Here is an 18,654-nt window from a genome sequence, read left to right as displayed (position 1 = left end):
TTAAGACCACAGATAAAATACGGTCAAACAATAGATTACTAAAAAACAAGCATTGTCCAAACCAGCACTGAAGGACAAGAAGTACCAATCGGCCGCCATGTCATCCTCAGCCCTTAGGTGTCAATGGATGCGAACATGGACAGCACACCGCTCTCCCGACCGTTGTCAGTTCCCGTGACCAATGCTGACGTTTTTAGCCAAGTAGCTCCTCAATTGGCGTCACAAGGGCTGAGTGAACCCCGTTTGCCAGCAGCACTCGGCAGACCCAGATGGTGACCCATCCAACTGCTAGCCAAGCCGGACAGTGCTTAACTTCAGTGATATGACGGGAACCGGTGTTACCACTGCGGCAAGGCCACTGGCAAACAATTCAGTAAAAGCCATCGTACACTGAGAAATATATGCCAATAAGGGGATCACAGTAAACAAAAAGTATTTCAGGTCTTAGAAAGCTGCAGTGCAATTAGTTACCAAGGCTTATGGCCAAATGTCAAGTGATTCACAAAGCGTGGCTAAAAAACCTAAGGCTTGGAAATGCAGCAGTACAATTGTAAGTAGGCTGTTTAGGGTTTTATGTTGGTAACGCCACGTAGCGCTCTGTATGAAAATCACTGACTGTGCTGTGTGCAGTCTGTGGCTGGTTGGCATTGTTGAAATATTCGCTATTGCAGTGTTGGGCAGTTGGATGTGAACAGCGCGTAGCATTCCGCAGTTGGAGGTGAGCCGCCAGCAGTGGTGGATGTGGGGAGAGAGATGGCAGAATTTTGAGAGCGGATGATCTGGACGTGTGTCCATCGGAAAGAGTAAATTTGTAATACTGGATATAATGAACTGATATATATATATATATATATATATATATATATATATATATATATATATATATATATATATATATATTGATGTGTTGGCAAATGTGCCAACACCTTGTAGATAGAGGAGGCCGAAATGCACGCTATCTAACGCAGACGCGCGTGAATTCTGGAACAGGATAAGTAGTGAATTCTAATAAGAAAAGTATGCAGCTCCTCGAATACTTAACTTTTATTTATCCTTGTGGTACATCGCTCTTGATAATACAAATAAGACTATCTTCAGATACGGTTAATGGCGCCTTGCTAGGTCGTAGCCATGGACTTAGCTGAAGGCTATTCTAACTGTCTCTCGGCAAATGAGAGAAAGGCTTCGTCAGTGTAGTCGCTAGCAAAGTCGCCGTACAACTGGAGCGAGTGCTATTCCGTATCTCGAGACCTGCCTTGTGGTGGCGCTCGGTCTGCGATCACACAGTGGCGACACGCGGGTCCGACATGTACTAAATGGACCGCGGCCGATTTAAGCTACCACCTAGCAAGTGTGGTGTCTGGCGGTGACACCACATATATATATATATATATATATGATGACCTTTGAACATTATTAAGGTAAATACATTGTTCGTTCTCTATCAAAATCTTTCATTTGCCGACTATGCCTATCAGTAGTTAGTGCCTTCAGTGGTTAGAATCTTTTATTTAGCTGGCAGTATTGGCGCTTGCTGTATTGCAGTAGTTCGAGTAACGAAGATTATTGTGAGGTATGTGATTCATGAAAGGTATAGGTTATTGTTAGTCAGGGCCATTCCTTTGTAGGGATTTTTGAAAGTCAGATTGCGTTGCGCTAACAATATTGTGTGTCAGTTTGATGGTGATCAGAATAAGTAAAGAGGGAAATGTCTGAGTACGTTCAGTTCTGCTAAGCTGTTTAAAAATCAAATAATGTAAGAGGTTTATCAGCACAGTAATTCATTAATTTTTTTAAAGGGGACGTTTCGCAATGACTTACAAATCATGGCCAAACAAATTACATGGCAGTTGCTGCTAAACAGTTAACCGAGTTGCGGCTTTGGTCATAGACTGAAAATTTAAATTTAAGAAAATCAAAAAATGAACTTATCACCTGCAAAATTCGCTTAAGGCCCAATAAAATGTAAGTTGCATCCCTAAACCAAAATATTTTAAGAATATAAAGAAATATAGATAATCTACAGATCAGGGAATATACTTAAATAATTCCAATCCAAAATTATTCTTACCAACTGCACCAACGACTTAAGGCCCAATGATAAAAGCCTATCATACAGGGTGACAGTTGTTAAACTATATGGAAAAAAACGTAAATTAGTTACAAACTACGGAGTGTACACATTTTACTCAACATGTAAACGTCACTACAAATATTCGAATTTAGGTCATGACATGTTCCATAGGCCCGCCATCATTGGCGATGAAGTGGCCCAGACGAATAGTGAAATTCTGCGTGAGCCGTTCAAGTGTAGCCGGCCGTGGTAGCCGAGCAGTTATAGGCGCTACAGTCTGGAACCGCGCGACCGCTACTGTCGCAGGTTCGAATCCTGCCTCGGGCATGGATGTGTGTGATGTCCTTAGGTTAGTTAGGTTTAAGTAGTTCTAAGTTCTAGCGGACTGATGACCTGAGTAGTTAAGTCCCATAGTGCTCAGAGCCATTTTTTCGTTGAGGTGTCGGAACATCGATGCTGTCAATGACCTCCTGAATGGCTGTCTTCAGCTCTTTTGAGGTTATTTCTGTACACCTTGTCTTTAACATAGCCCCACAAAAAGTAGTGGCATGGGTTCAGATCCGAAGAATACGGCAGCCAATGGAGGCCCATACCAATGGCCTCTGGGTACCCCAGAGCCAGAATGTGGTCCCCAGAGTGCTCCTCCAGGACATCAAACACTCTCCTGGTTTGATGGGGTCGAGCTCCGTCTTGCATGAAACACATCTTGACGGCATCAGGGTCACTTCTCGATCGCAAAATGCGGATTCTAAGTCCCCAAAAAACGTCAATTTTGTGTACTGTCGAACCCGTCCAAATGAACGTGGGCTCTATATCTACATTTATACTCCGCAAGCCACCCAACGGTGTGTGGCGGAGGACACTTTACGTGCCACTGTCATTACCTCCCTTTTCTGTTCCAGTCGCGTATAGTTCGCGCGAAGAACGACTGCCGGAAAGCCTCCGTGCGCGCTCGAATCTCTCTAATTTTACATTCGTCATCTCCTCGGGAGGTATAAGTAGGGGGAAGCAATATATTCGATACCTCATCCAGAAACGTACCCTCTCGAAACCTAGACAGCAAGCTACACCGCGATGCAGAGCGTCTCTCTTGCAGAGTCTGCCACTTGAGTTTGCTAAACATCTCCATAACGCCATGACGCTTACCAAATAACCCTGTGACGAAACGCGCCGCTCTTCTTTGGATCTTCTTTATCTCCTCCGTCAACCCGACATGGTACGGATCCCACACTGATGAGCAATACTCAAGTATAGGTCGGACAAGTGTTTTGTAAGCCACCTACTTTGTTGATGGACTACATTTTCTCCCAATGAATCTCAACCTGGTACCCGCCTTACCAACAATTAATTTTATATGATCATTCCACTTCAAATCGTTTCGCACGCATACTCCCAGATATTTTACAGAAGTAACTGCTACCAGTGTTTGTTCCGCTATCATATAATAAAGGATCCTTCTTTCTATGTATTCGCAATACATTACATTTGTCTATGTTAAGGGTCAATTGTCACTCCCTGCACCAAGTGCCTATCCGCTGCAGATCTTCCTGCATTTCGCTGCAATTTTCTAATGTTGCAACTTCTCTGTATACTACAGCATCATCCGCTAAAAGCCGCATGGAACTTCCGACACTATCTACTAGGTCAATTATATATATTGTGAAAAGCAATGGTCCCATAGCACTCCCCTGTGGCACGCCAGAGGTGACTTTAACGTCTGTAGCCGTCTCTCTATTGAGAACAACATGCTGTTTGCTAAAATCTCTTCAATCCAGCCACACAGCTGGTCTGATATTCCGTAGACTCTTACTTTGTTATCAGGCGACAGTGCGAAACTGTATCGAACGCCTTCCGAAAGTCAAGGAAAGTAGCATCGACCTGGGAGCCTGTATCTAATATTTTCTGGGTCTAATGAACAAATAAAGCGAGTTGGGTCTCACACGATCGCTGTTTCCGGAATCCATGTTGAATTCTACAGAGTAGATTTTGGGTTTCCAGAAACGACATGATATGCGAGCAAAAAATATGTTCTAAAATTCTACAACAGATCGACGTCAGAGATATAGGTCTATAGTTTTGCGCATCTGCGCGACGACCCTTCTTGAAGACTGGGACTACCTGTGCTCTTTTCCAATCATTTGGAACCTTCCGTTCCTCTAGAGACTTGCGGTACACGACTGTTAGAAGGGGGGCAAGTTCTTTCGCTTACTCTGTGTAGAATCGAATTGGTATCCCGTCAGGTCCAGTGGACTTTCCTCTGTTGAGTGTTTCCAGTTGCTTTTCTGTTCCTTGGACACTTATTTCGATTTCAGCTATTTTTTCGTTTGTGCGAGGATTTAGAGAAGGAACTGCAGTGCGGTCTTCTTCTGTGAAACAGCTTTGGAAAAAGGTGTTTAGTATTTCAGCTTTACGCATGTTATCCTCTGTTTCAATGCTATCATCATCCCGGAGTGTCTGGATATGCTGTTCCGAGCCACTTACTGATTTATCGTAAGACCAGAACTTCCTAGGATTTTCTGTCAAGTCAGTACATATAATTTTACTTTCGAATTCACTGAACGCTTCACGCATAGCCCTCCTTACGCTAACTTTGACATCGTTTAGCTTCTGTTTGTCTGAGAGGTTTTGGCTGCGTTTAAATTTGCAGTGATGCTCTCTTTGCTTTCGCAGTAGTCTCCTAACTTTGTTGTTGAACCACGGTGGGTTTTCCCCGTCCCTCACCGTTTTACTCGGCACGTACCTGTCTAAAACGCATTTTACGATTTCCTTCAACCTTTTCCATAAACACTCGACATTGTCTGTGTCGGAACAGAAATTCTCGTTTTGATCTGTTATGTAGTCTGAAATCTGCCTTCTTTTGCTAAAGAGATAAACCTTCCTCCCTTTTTTTTATTCCTATTTACTTCCATATTCAGGGATGCTGCAACGCCCTTATGATCACTGATTCCCTGTTCTGCTCTTACAGAGTCGAAAAGTTCGGGTCTGTTTGTTATCAGTAGGTCCAAGATGTTATCTAAAAAATGGTTCAAATGGCTCTGAGCACTATGGGACTCAACTGCTGAGGTCATTAGTCCCCTAGAACTTAGAACTAGTTAAACCTAACTAACCTAAGGACATCACAAACATCCATGCCCGAGGCAGGATTTGAACCTGCGACCGTAGCGGTCTTGCGGTTCCAGACTGCAGCGCCTTTAACCGCACGGCCACTTCGGCCGGCCAAGATGTTATCTCCACGAGTCGGTTCTCTGTTTGATTGCTAGAGGTAATTTTCGGATAGTGCACTCAGTATGATGTCACTCGATGCCCTGTCCCTACCACCCGTCCTAAACATCTCCGTGTCCCAGTCTATATCTGGTAAATTGAAATCTCCACCTAAGATTTTCTCTCAGTTGTTCTGCCACTAATGCTGCTGAGTCGGGAGGTCGGTAAAAGGAGCCAATTATTAACCTAGCTCGGTTGTTGAGTATAAGCTCCACCCATAATAATTCTCAGGAACTATCCACTTCTACTTCACTACAGGATAAACTACTACTAACAACGACAAACACGCCACCACCGGTTGCATGCAATCTATCCTTTCTAAACACCGTCCGTGCCTTTGTAAAAATTTTGGCAGAATTTACCTCTGGCTTCAGCCAGCTTTCCATACCTATAATGATTTCAGCTTCGGTGCTTTCTATCAGCGGTTGAAGTTCCGGTACTTTACCAATGCAGCTTCGACAGTTTACAATTACAATACCGATTGCTGCTTGGTCCTCGCATGTCCTGACTTTGCCCCGCACCCTTTGAGGCTGTTGCCCTTTCTGTACTTGCCCGAGGCCATCTAACCTAAAAAAAACGCCCTGTCCACGCCACACAACACCTGCTACCCGTGTAGCCGCCTGCTGCGTGTAGTGGGCCCCTGACCTATCCAGCGGAACCCGAAACCCCACCACCCTATGGCGCAAGTCGAGGAATCTGTAGCCCACACGGTCGCAGAACTGTCTCAGCCTCTGATTCAGACCCTCCACTCGGCTCTGTACCAAAGGTCCGCAGTCAGTCCTGTCGACGATGCTGCAGACGGCGAGCTCTGCTTCCATCCCGCTAGCGATACTGGCAGTCTTCACCAAATCAGATAGCCGCCGGAAGCCAGAGAGGATTTCCTCTGATCCATAGCGACACACATCATTGGTGTCAACATGAGCGACCACCTGCAGATGGGTGCACCCTGTACCCTTCATGGCATCTGGAAGGACCCTTTCCACATCTGGAATGACTCCCCCCGGTATGCACACAGAGTGCACAGTGGTTTTCTTCCCCTCTCTTGCTGCCATATCCCTAAGGGGCCCCATTACGCGCCTGACGTTGGAGCTCTCAACTACCAGTAATCCCACCCTCTGCGACTGCCCAGATCTTGCAGACTGAGGGGCAACCTCTGGAACAGGACAAGCAGCCACGTCTGGCTGAAGATCAGTATCAGCCGGAGACAGAGCCTGAAACCAGTTCGTCAGACAAACTGGAGAGGCCTTCCGTTCAGCCCTCTGGAATGTCTTTCGCCCCCTGCCACACCTCGAGACGACCCCCACAGTGATGCCCATTGGCAACAGCCTCAAGCTGTGTGACCGGAGCCAACACTGCCTGAAGCTGGGAGCGAAGGGATGCCAACTCAGTCCGCATCCAAACACAGCAGTTGCAGTCCCTATACATTCTAAAAACTTGTGCAAAGAACGTCTGAACTAATCTACAGAGAGCACAAACAATTCGACACAAAACTTAAACGGTTATTAAAATACAAGATTGCCTAGTAAATGTAGTAACGCTGCTACTTGCGCACTGCTGACACACTGCTCGGCGGCGGAAGGAGACTACGCGATTTTACACTATTCAGGTACTAAAACGCAATGCTACAACTCTCAAATACTATAAAACGTCCGAAATTTATGAATTAAACAATACAAGTACCCAAAAACACGCAAAGAAATTAAGAATTAAACTATGTAACAAATAAGTGAGCTAAGAGTATACGATTTGCTGCTGGCAGCTGCTTATCCAACAGCGGCTGGGAGCACACTAATAGTAAATTTATTTCCCATTCTACAATGTTAAATATCTGGAAATGGAAAGCTTAAAGTCCAAATGGAAAAATAAATGTACTTTGCAAATGTGATTAATGTTCAAACTGGTGGCCTTCAGCATTAATACATTTCTGAGTACGAGTCACCACTGATTCTGTACATCGTATCAAAGTGACCAATGAGATTCTGTGCACACCGCCTGAATCGCATTCCAAAGTGTGTCCAGGTAACGTGATTTACGTTTGTACACCTCATCTTTTACTGTGCCCCATAAGAAGAAATTCAGCGGCGTGAGGTCTGGAGAGCGTGCAGGAAACTCGATTGGTCCCCTGCGTCCTATCCACTGGCCTGGCACATTGTGATCCAGGTATGCTCGTACGTCCCTATAGTGCACGAATGACAGGGAATATGGAGTCAGCAACATTGTTAGTGTTGTGGTTGGCAGGAGAGCCAACACCGTGTTACTAGAGGAAGCCGAAAGGCACGTGTTTTAGCTCACGCAGGCTGGCGTGAGGTCTGGAACAGGACAAGGAAATTAGAATTTAGAAAAAACGGACGTAGCTGGTGGAATACTTAACTTTAATCCATCAATGGTGAACGTCGCTCTTGACGGTACATGATTCAGTATCAATAGTAACTGGTAATGGCGCCTTGTTAGGTCGTAGCAAATGACGTAGCTGAAGGCTATGCTAACTATCGTCTCGGCAATGACAGCGTATTTTGTCAGTGAACCATCGCTAGCAAAGTCGGTTGTACAACTGGGGCGAGTGCTAGGAAGTCTCTCTAGATCTGCCGTGTGGCGGCGCTCGGTCTGCAAACACTGACAGTGGCGACACGCGGGTCCGACGTATACTAACGGACCGCGGGCGATTTAAAGGCTACCACCTTGCAAGTGTGGTGTCTGGCGGTGACACCACAATCCTCCCCCGTAAATCGGCGTACGGTTGTGTTATAAGGCTTCCGCCCGCCGTGGGGAGGACTCCATGTTGACGTATGCGACGAGGTGGGGAGCCTAACATCAGGCGAGGCTGTGCCGCCTGCACCCTGCCATTCGGACCGCGGGGAGCCAGGAAACGCCTGAAAACTTGCTCCAGGCTGCACGCCAACATGCGGTGTATACGCCCGTAGAGAGACAGGAGGGGCCGAAGGGTCGACCTACATCGGGCTGGGGCACCCGACGGGCGAAGACGACACATGGTCCGGAGCGGGCAAGAGTTCCATGTCCGAGGACAACTGGTCACGGGAAGCGATCGGCGGCGCGTGACTCAGGGAGGTGCCCGGCGGTTGCAGCGACGCGTCCACTGCGGGCGTCGCCGGCAGGAGAACAGGCGGCGGCGGTGGCGGCGGCGGCGGCGGCGGCGGCGGCGGTGGCGGCGGCGGCGGCGCGTCGCCATGGGGCAAAATGGAAGGCAGCGTCGGTAACACCTGGGGCCGAGGCGAGCCAGTAGATGGGTCACAAGGGCGCTGACCGCACGGCACCGTCGATGAAAGCAGACGGGGAGCGGCAGATCCCGTGCGACGGCAGAGGCGCAGCTGATTGAGATGCCGACGCACCGCACCAGAGGCCCCCAAAACCAGATACACAGCGCGGCCGAGGCAGCGAAGAATGCGCCCATCGAGCCGTGAACCTCGATAGTGGCGGTAGTAGACAACGTCACCTGGGACAAAAGCAGGTGTCTGCCGCTGCACAGGAACCTGATGCGGCGGATGCAAAGACATCAAGGTTCGATGAGGGCGACCGTGGAGCAACTCTGCCGGCGAGCGACCATCTCGGGGCTGAGAGCGATACGAGGACAGAAAGAGCAATAACGCGTCCTCCCGCAAATGCGACTCTTTTAACTTCAACATCTGTGACTTGAAAGTCCTGATCAGTCGTTCAGCGGCACCATTGGACTGTGGCGAAAACGGCGCGGACGTCAGATGTTGAATACCATTGGCCTTGCAGAATGACTGAAATTCTGCGGACATGAATTGTGGGCCATTGTCGGAAACAATAGTCTGTGGAAGACCTTCAACGCAAAAGATAGCAGATAACGCTTGGATGGTGGCAGATGACGTCGTGGAAGACATCCGGACAACAAAAGGAAAATTACTGAATGAATCTACCACAACCAACCATCGGGCATTCCAGAATGGACCTGCAAAATCGATGTGTATGCGTTGCCGAGGGTAAGTGGCTTTTGACCATGCAAAGAATGTCCGCGGTGGTGCTGATTGTTGTTTGGCACACGCCATGCAAGAAGAGCACATATTCGTAATCGCAGCATCGATTCCGAACCAAGTACAGTGCAGACGAGCAAGTTGTTTCGTTCTCACTATACCCCAATGTCCTTGGTGGACTGTAACGAACGTGGGACCACGACCCTGGACTGATCATTATCAGAACGCAACAGCAAAAAACCACGTCGTACAAAAAGTCTCTCCTGGTGAGCAAAAAATCGGCGAACCAATGGATCCCCGATCCGTGACTTTGACAAGGGCCATTGCGTAGCAACAAAACGCAGAACGGTAGCAAGGACAGGGTCGGCAGCTGTGGCTGTAGCTACACGACGAAAATCAATCGGAAACGATTCGACCACGTCACCGGTTCCCGAATCAATGAACATGCAAGCAAGTTCGGAGGAATCGAATGCTCTATCGTCAGCAACAAGGAAAACGGGACAACGCATCGGCGTTTCCATGCTTAGCAGTGGATCGATACAAGATATCGTAGCGGTACTGCGAGAGGAAAATAGACCAGCGAATGAATTTCTGCGCTGTACGTGGAGATACAGGCTTGGTCGGATGAAAAAGCGATGTCAAAGGTTTGTGGTCTGTGATGATGGTAAAGTGACGACCATACAAGAAATCATGAAACTTTGTAACACCAAATACGAGAGCCAATGCTTCTTTCTCGATCTGTGAATAATTTCTTTGCGCAGACTAGAGCAATTTGAACGCAAAGGCAATAGGGCGATCGTGCGATCCATCTTTGTGCGCAAGCACAGCACCGATCCCGAAATCCGATGCATCCACCATCAACAAAAGGGGCTTCCAGGGATCGAATGGTGTAACGCAAGTATTGGAAAGCAACGCCGATTTCAACTGGCGAAAGGAGCGTTCGCATTCCGTCTTCCAGACGAACGGAACACCTTTACGGCGTAAGCGATGAAGCGGAGCTGAAATGGAAGAGGCATGCGGCACATATCTGTGATAATAGTTAATTTTTTCCAGCACACTCTGTAGCTGCTTCAAATTCTGCGGCGAAATCAATTCTTGTATGGCACGGAGGTGCTTGGGACAGGGAAGTATGCCTTGGGCATTGAGTGCATGTCCCAGGTACGGCAAGTCACGAGCAAAAAACACACATTTGTCCTTTTGCAAGCGAAAACCATTTTGTCGCAATACCTGAAATAATGTTCTGAGATTGGCTAAATGTTCTTCTACCGTCTTTCCGGAGATCACAATATCGTCCAGATAGTTTGCTGCAGTAGGGACCGACGCACAAACAGTTTGTAGATATTTCTGAAGCAATGCAGGGGCGGATGCACACCCGAATGGCAGTCGTTTGAATCGATACAAAACAAGATGCGTCTTAATCACCAAAACGCGCTGCGATTCTTCGTCCACCGTACGCATCGACTAGGTCCAACTTCGAAAAATATTTACCCGGTCACAGTTTGTCAAAAAGATCTTCCGGGCGGGGTAAAGGAAAAGTTGCAATTACTGGTTGTGGATTCACTGTTGCCTTGAAGTCCACACAAAGTGAAAGGTGGCTACACTGAGCCACTGCGCCAGAGATTGCGCCAAAGAGTATTATTAAGCCGCCTCCACAGTGCTTGTCGAGAACTCGTAGAAGTCAGTGCCTGTTAAGAACTCGTAGTGTTAGTGCCTGTTAAGAGCTCGTAGTAGTGAGTGCTTGTCGAGAACTCGTAGAAGTCAGTGCTTGGAGAGAGCTCGTAGTAGTCAGTGCCTGTCGAGTTCTCGTGGTAGTCAGTGCTGAGATGTTGTAGCAGAGAGTGTTTGTTGAGATGTGCTATTGCCCGCATCTCATGGTCGTGCGGTAGCGTTCTCGCTTCCCACGCCCGGGTTCCCGGGTTCGATTCCCGGCGGGGTCAGGGATTTTCCCTGCCTCGTGATGGCTGGGTGTTGTGTGCTGTCCTTAGGTTAGTTAGGTTTAAGTAGTTCTAAGTTCTAGGGGACTGATGACCATAGATGTTAAGTCCCATAGTGCTCAGAGCCATTTGAACCATTTTTTAGATGTGCTATTAGGCAGTGCTTGCTGAGATGTGATATTGGAGAGTTCTGGTTGAGATATAATGTAAGGAATAGAATGATTTTCATCAATATAAATGAGGTAATTAACTCAGTTTGTTTTTATTTTAGTGTCCTAAATAATGCGTCATTACAGGTTCAGTCAACAAAGCATCTGGCGTGTGTTCTTGTATTAGAGTGTAATTCTACTTTCCTTGAGCAATTATAGTATTTGTAATTTTCTTTTTTCACGTCAGTAAAGTTGGTATAAAAAAATTCTTGTCTTGTTGAAGAAGAACCGTGCCAGATGTCCGTTGAGTCATACTTCCACATACAGAACAGTTATACTTACGCTTTGGTTTAGTAGGTTTTATAGTTGCTGGGGACTTAATTAATTAATTGTGTTAACGAAAAATTTCATTTCATTCTTGTTGTTGTTCTTTGCAGTCAGATAGCGTAATAATACTAGTCAGGGCCAACCGATTGCGAGACACAGCGTAATCGGACATACAGCTACTAAAAAACTAAAAAATATTTTCAATCTTGTATTTAATAAAGCCCCCATGCACGTGGCGACCGCTGCTTCGGATCGTCCCTTGGAATTCTTCTGATTGTAAAAATAGTAGACAGTAGTATTGTTGTAGTAATTTGTAGTTAGTAATTGTAGTCTATTTTGCATGTGTAGATTTGGTAATTGTCATTCTTCTAATGGTATTTTTTCGCAGAATTTGGTTTGTTGTCTTGTTTACGCGTTTGACAATCTAGTGCAATTATGTCAATTGTTTGTTAATCGTGTTTGAGGGAAACATTTCATGTGAATGGTATTGTTGGAGATAAGGAGTCATTGTGTGTAATTTTCGTACAGTGACGAATTTTTTGTATGTTTTGTAAATGATTACGCGATCTATGAAAAAGGCGAAAATGATGAATAGTGAGAATGATGAAATTGTTGACATGGCGAACTCGCCAACACAGGACAACAGTATGATGAATAATGGAGTTGAAAATAATTTAATAAGTCGGGAAGACAGTCCGGAACCATTTCAAAATTTTTCTCAATCATAAAATTCACAGAATCTGAGATTAACGACAGAAGATTCTGGAATAGTATCGAACACAGACAGCCTTATGGCTATGCAGAAGGAAGTTAGTTTTTCGGGAAATGTTAGGGGCGAAAAGAATTCTGAACAATTTAATATGGAGCAGTTGATGAGTGCTATATTAAATTTGGGAGCACGTATGGAAACACGGTTAGACTCACAAATAGGAACAATTAAAACAGAGATGGGAACAATTAAAACTGATATGGGAACAATGGAAACACGGTTAGGATCTGAATTAAAAACATAGGAACAATTAAAACAGAGATGGGAACTTTGGAAACACGGTTAGATTCACGAATTGGGACATGTTTCAAAAATATGAAAGATGAATTAAAGAAAGAAATCAGAGAAGAAGTACAACCGATTCTGAATTCTCACAATAATAGATTAATTGCAGTAGAAATCAGACAAAGGGAACAGGATAGAGAACAGGAAGAAAGAGATCGCGTGATAGTACAGAAATTTTCAGAGTTAAATTTACAACGTGCAAAGGATAAGGAAGAAATATTTGAGAGAATCGAGGAATCCGTACCGAATGACAGATTAAATAACCTAACACAACAGTATGAACAATTAACTACTAAATGTGTTAATACTGAAACCCGAGTCGCGACACTTACGGAAGTCGTAAATAAACAGAAAGAACAAATAGGTGATTTATCGGAAAGAGTTGAGGAGATTTCAGACAAATTGACAAATCTTAGTTTACATGGGGACAGAGATTCGGATGATACAGCTCCATTACCATTTGCAGAAACCGAAGAGTATCAGAACATAAATAAGCATGTTGAGAAGCAGGGAAAATTTAATGAACGCGTGAAAAAGGAATTTGAGGCTTTAAAAAAGCAAGTCAAACAGATTGAGGGCGAAATCGTAGGAAAAGACGGCAAAAGAAATTTAGAATCACAGATAGCGGAGGGGTTTGAAGAAAATAATTTGTTTCATTTACGGGATGCAACAAGAGAGCGCCAGGCGCGCGAACTTTACAATAATCGACATTCGGACTGGGACAGACGCGGTAGGTCTTTGTCGCCACAAGGCGAAAACTTTGACTATAAACACTTTTTGACTGTCCGGAAATTTAAGATCTTCCGTTATTCTAAGAATGACATACATCCATGTTCATGGCTAGATCAATTTACGTACGCACTTCCGCCAAATTTGCCACTAAGTCACAAACTGGAAATTATGTGCGGCTATTAAAGTCCTCAGGGGATTCACTACTCTAAGTGAATATGTGCCGTAGCGAGCATAGGGCCCCGAGCTGTAGTGGTGCTATTTCTCTTTTAGTTTTCTGCACCGCTGCCTACTCTTTTACTATTCTTTGCATCTGTCAAACCAACTCTTCGACTATCAATCTATCTAGTGAGTAAGTAAACAATAACCTGATATGACTAATTGTACCTAAAAGTGACTTTGGAATTTACCGTTTGAACTTTACCTTCAGCAGCATTCATTCGTAGTTTAAAGGAAATTTTACCTGTTTATCTTCGTGACAATATTACTTCATATGTTGACGATATTCTTATTGCTAAACATTCTTGGAGTGAGTACAACAAAATTTTGGATTCATTATTACGTATTTTTGCAAGAGTTGGCATTACAGTGAACTTAGAAAAATCTGAATTTGGTCGTTCTCAGGTGAAATTTCTCGGCCACATTATTTCTACAGAAGGTATTCTTCCTGATCCAGAGAAATTAGACGCTATTCGTAACTATGCTGTTCCTACCACAAAACGTGATGTTCGTAGTTTCCTTGGTGTCTGTAATTTTCTTCGACGCTTTGTTAGATTGGACGATTTGGCCACACCTCGTTTATGTGAACTATCTGGAAAGAAATCTAATTGGTGTTGGGATGAGAAAGCTCAGTCAGAATTTGAACAGCTTCGTGATGCTTTAGTTGCTGCTCCACTTCTTTCACATCCGGATTTATCTAAAGAATTTTGTTTGGCAACGGACTCATCATACAAGGGCCTAGGGGCACACTTATTTCAAGAGATAGAAGAAGACGGCGTTGTAGTACAGAAAACTATTGCATTTGGAAGTCGTGTTCTTTCTAAATCAGAAAAGAATTATTCGATTACGGAACTTGAAGCTTTGGCTGTTGTTTGGGCTTTCACAAAATTTCGCACATTTTTGTTTGGCAGACATACTAAGGTTTACACCGATCATCGAGCTCTGGAATTTCTTATGTCAACAAAATTAACTCATGGCAGATTGTCACGATGGGCGTTGTATCTACAGGAATTTGATTTTAGTATTGTTTACATACAGGGTTCTTCAAATATTGTTGCCGATGCTTTATCACGTGCACCTATGGGTTTGAAACAAAGTGTTGAAGAGGACTGCAAGGAAAACAATTATTGTTTGATGTATATTCAAGGTGTTGCGTTTGAGAACTTTATTTCGTCTTCGCTCCAGGACATCGCTAAGGAGCAAAATAAGGATCCAATCTGGAAGGACATTAAGGAGAAGTGGAGGAGAAAGGAAAGCGTAGCGATTAGACAGCATTATTTAGTTCGCAATGACATTCTTTTTAAACGAAAATCGGTCGACAACTCTGTTTGGTTAGTTTGTATTCCTGATGAGTGGGTCAATAAATTGATTTGGTATACGCATTTCAGTTATGCACACTTTGGTCCCAGAAAATGCTTTCATAAATTACGGGAAAATTGCTACTTCAGTAATATGGAAAAACGTATTCGATCTGTTCTGGCCAAATGCAAATTACGTCAAAAGGCTAAGCCGCCAACAGTTTCTCACAGAGCACCGTTGTTTCCTATCATTCCAGCGAAATTAAAGGAGATGACTGCAGTTGATTTGTTCGGTCCAGTCGTTCGTTCTACTAATGGTTTTGCGTACATTTTCGTAGCAGTGGAGTTGACGTCAAAATATGTATGTTTTACACCTTTACGCAAAGCAACAGCTCGTTCAGTATCTAACGCTTTCATCAAACATTTTCTTAAAGAAGTTGGTCATGTTGATAAGGTTATATCAGATAATGGATCACAGTTTCGTTCTAAAATTTGGCTTCGTACTCTACAGCGTCGTAAAATTAAACCAATTTTCATTTCACTTTTTCACCCTCAATCTAACGCTTCAGAGAAATGGATGAAGGAAATCAATAAATTGTGTCGTCTTTATTGTCGTCAGAATCGCAGAACGTGGGATCAGTATCTTCATATTTTTCAAAACATTCTGAATGAACTCTCTAATGATTCAACTTCTTTACCGCCTATCCTGGTATTAAAAAATAAAGCACCGACAAATCGCATATCTGAAATCGTTCCTTTTCCGCCTTCACGGAAACTGCGGCATTCTGAAGTTGTCAACCTGGCTCTGCAAAATATTGCATCTGCGGCTGCTAGAAGAGAGAGATCAGCTAAACGTCCTGGTCGTTCAAAAATCTTGTCAGTTGGTCAGAAGGTGTTAAATTAAGTCCCACCGTTTGTCTCACAAAGGAAAAGGCTTGTGTCGCAAATTTTTTCTGCTTTATAACGGTCCATATAGAATTCGTAAAATTATTCATGATAACACTGTCGAAGTAGAAACTCTTAAATCACGACGCTCTAAGGGAATACATCACATATCTAACGTTAAAATTTTTGTGGAATGATATACTTTTTAAAAAAATTTTGTGGAATGACATACTTTTGAGAAACCAACAGCTAGATGTAAACATGCGGAGAGTACAAGGATACCGCGCTGTGTTTTGGCGGCGGCACATACTCAAAGCAACAGTCAAGTCTGCGCGCCGCACAAGGCAGTCGTTGACCGCAAACAATTGCTTCCTACGTCACGCGCCTACAGCTGATCGAGCGCTCAGCCGTAAACAAATACACAGTTTAATTTCTCCGATTAAATTCAGTATAAAGCTATAGTGACTTGATGAATTATGTTATTAACATTCAGTATTTTTCAGGATACGGTTCTATAAAATATTTAAGAACTTCAGGTAAATTCTGTGTGTCTCCGACGTTAAGAGGACTTGCTATCGAGAAATTTTCAGGAAGAATGTAATTTCGAAGAAGAAACTAATAAACTAAAAAGGGTAACTATTAATTGAGTTTATTTTTCAGGTAACATATTTCCACTTAGGTACGTACTTTAGACGTGATTTGCTGCTCGCGATTACGTGATTCATACTTTGTGCTAATTTCATGTTCTATGAATTTACGTGTGAAGCGACGTGCTTGCGTACATTTGCTGATTTTTGTCAATGTTTTATTAATGAACAGGATTGTTATTTGTATATATTATGCATCGCTTGGCTGCTATGCTTTTTCATTGACGTCATATTTTTTTTAATTATGTGCCTGCTGTGCTTATTTATTTAAATTATAATTGTAACCTGATTTATTGTGCTGATGTGTTTAGGTATGTAAGTTATACTTTGTGATTTATCTGCTTGCGCCTTCATGTTTGCTTATTAAGATGACATATGAACATTTATTTGCTTATGCTGATATGATGCTAATGACATGTTTACTGCTTTGCGTATGGATTGCATATTTATACATATCTGTTGTTGTCATAACTACTCTTTAATTTGGTATATAGAAATGCTGATATACTGTGTATGAACATAGAGTTTAGGTCACGCTATTGGATTAATTATAAATTGTTCGCTTGGCGGAGCCTCGTTGTAAGGATTGTGCTGCATCCACTTGTTGACATTGTGTTCTCTACTGGTATATTTACTCGCTATTGCTTGTTTTGCTTAAGGTCAGTGCCTTACATTTTTAAGATAAGAAAATGAACTGCTATAATTCGACGAACGACATTGGTACAAAGAACTTCGTTGAAGTCACATGAGCTGGAGGTTTTATGGAAGCTGTATAACTTTATGCTAATAGGAAGGAAGCTAACGACATGACATACCATTACTAGGTTTAGACCATCAACAGTTATTACACTGCATTTTTCGTGAGCGATTGAAATAGGAAGTGACACTTGATACAAGAAATACTCCACATGTTTGCTTCTGCCATAATTCTTGAAGTGGTGTACACTCTGTGAAATATTATGATCATTCACATTCCGTAATCGTACTTAATTACTGAGAGTTATTCGAACTAAGTCTGTTAGAGGTCATGTATGCATTTCTTTTGTTTATAATTCATAATGAGTAGAAGATTTGGGTCAGATGGATTACACAGAGGTTGTGTGTTGGCAATGTGTCTTCGGATTGTATGGGATGATGAGGTTTGCATTAGGATTTTATCTGTACTTGTTCGAGGAGACTGACTAGAGGAAAGAGTTGTTATGGAAGTGAAATGATATTGGTAATAAGGTTTATATGTATCGACGCATTGAAGAGGTATTATTGAGGTATTATTGAGATTGTGTGAAGTTGATGATTATTGGAGTTTTGGAGGATAAGAGGTAAAGTAAGTGAGGAGCATATATTGGTAATAAGGTTTATATGTATCGACGTATTGAAGAGGTATTATTGAGGTATTATTGAGATTGTGTGAAGTTGATGATTATTGGAGTTTTGGTGGGTAAGAGGTAAAGTAAGTGAGATGCATTTTTTTTTGTTGGTCTTATGGAACAAGGAGGATGAAGATAGCAGACTAGAACACTAAAGTAGAAGGAAGATAGTCTATACACACACTTTGTTAAATCACTAAGCAGTATATATTTTTTTTGAAGAGAGGAAGTATTTGCATATCTTGGCTCACTGACAGTTGTTCAACAACAGTACATCTGATCTGGCTTGGCAAACATTGGTCTTGACATGATGACTATGACGTTGACCTAACTATTATTGACTGTTATACATTGCTGCCACTACTACTTGATACACATGATGAACATCAGATTTTGACAGAATTACATTTACACAGTTAACACCATTCAATTACACAGTAGTACTTAATGTGGATGAAAGATGAGTGAGTGTGTTTTGTGTGTTTTCCTTTCCTAATCCTACCCACCTATCTCCTAAATATTATTTTATTTGTTTGTTGTGGCTTGCACTGACACCCATAAATATTATAGGTTTACTGATATTTGAGTATTTGTAATAGTTAATATGAAAATTATCTGACATCATTTGTGTGTTTGTTATGATTTGTATGTTTAGTGTAAAAGCATTTGTATGTGCATTCAAACTATTGTTCATGCCTGAACTGTCTGATTAGTGAGGGTAAATATTATGGACTGTTACTTGCACTTTTTCTACATG

The 18,654-nt window shown here is 43.1% G+C and overlaps 1 pseudogene; it reads right to left on the bottom strand.

The window, feature by feature from the left end:
* Positions 1-244: 244 nt before the first annotated feature.
* On the bottom strand, positions 245-363 carry LOC124551595 (annotated as a pseudogene).
* Between the last annotated feature and the right edge of the window lie 18,291 nt (positions 364-18,654).

This window comes from Schistocerca americana, chromosome 9, assembly GCF_021461395.2.
Source record: "Schistocerca americana isolate TAMUIC-IGC-003095 chromosome 9, iqSchAmer2.1, whole genome shotgun sequence".
Lineage (NCBI taxonomy): Eukaryota > Metazoa > Arthropoda > Insecta > Orthoptera > Acrididae > Schistocerca > Schistocerca americana.
Note: the sequence above shows the minus strand (reverse complement) of the source record. Positions and strands in the feature narration are given on the sequence as shown.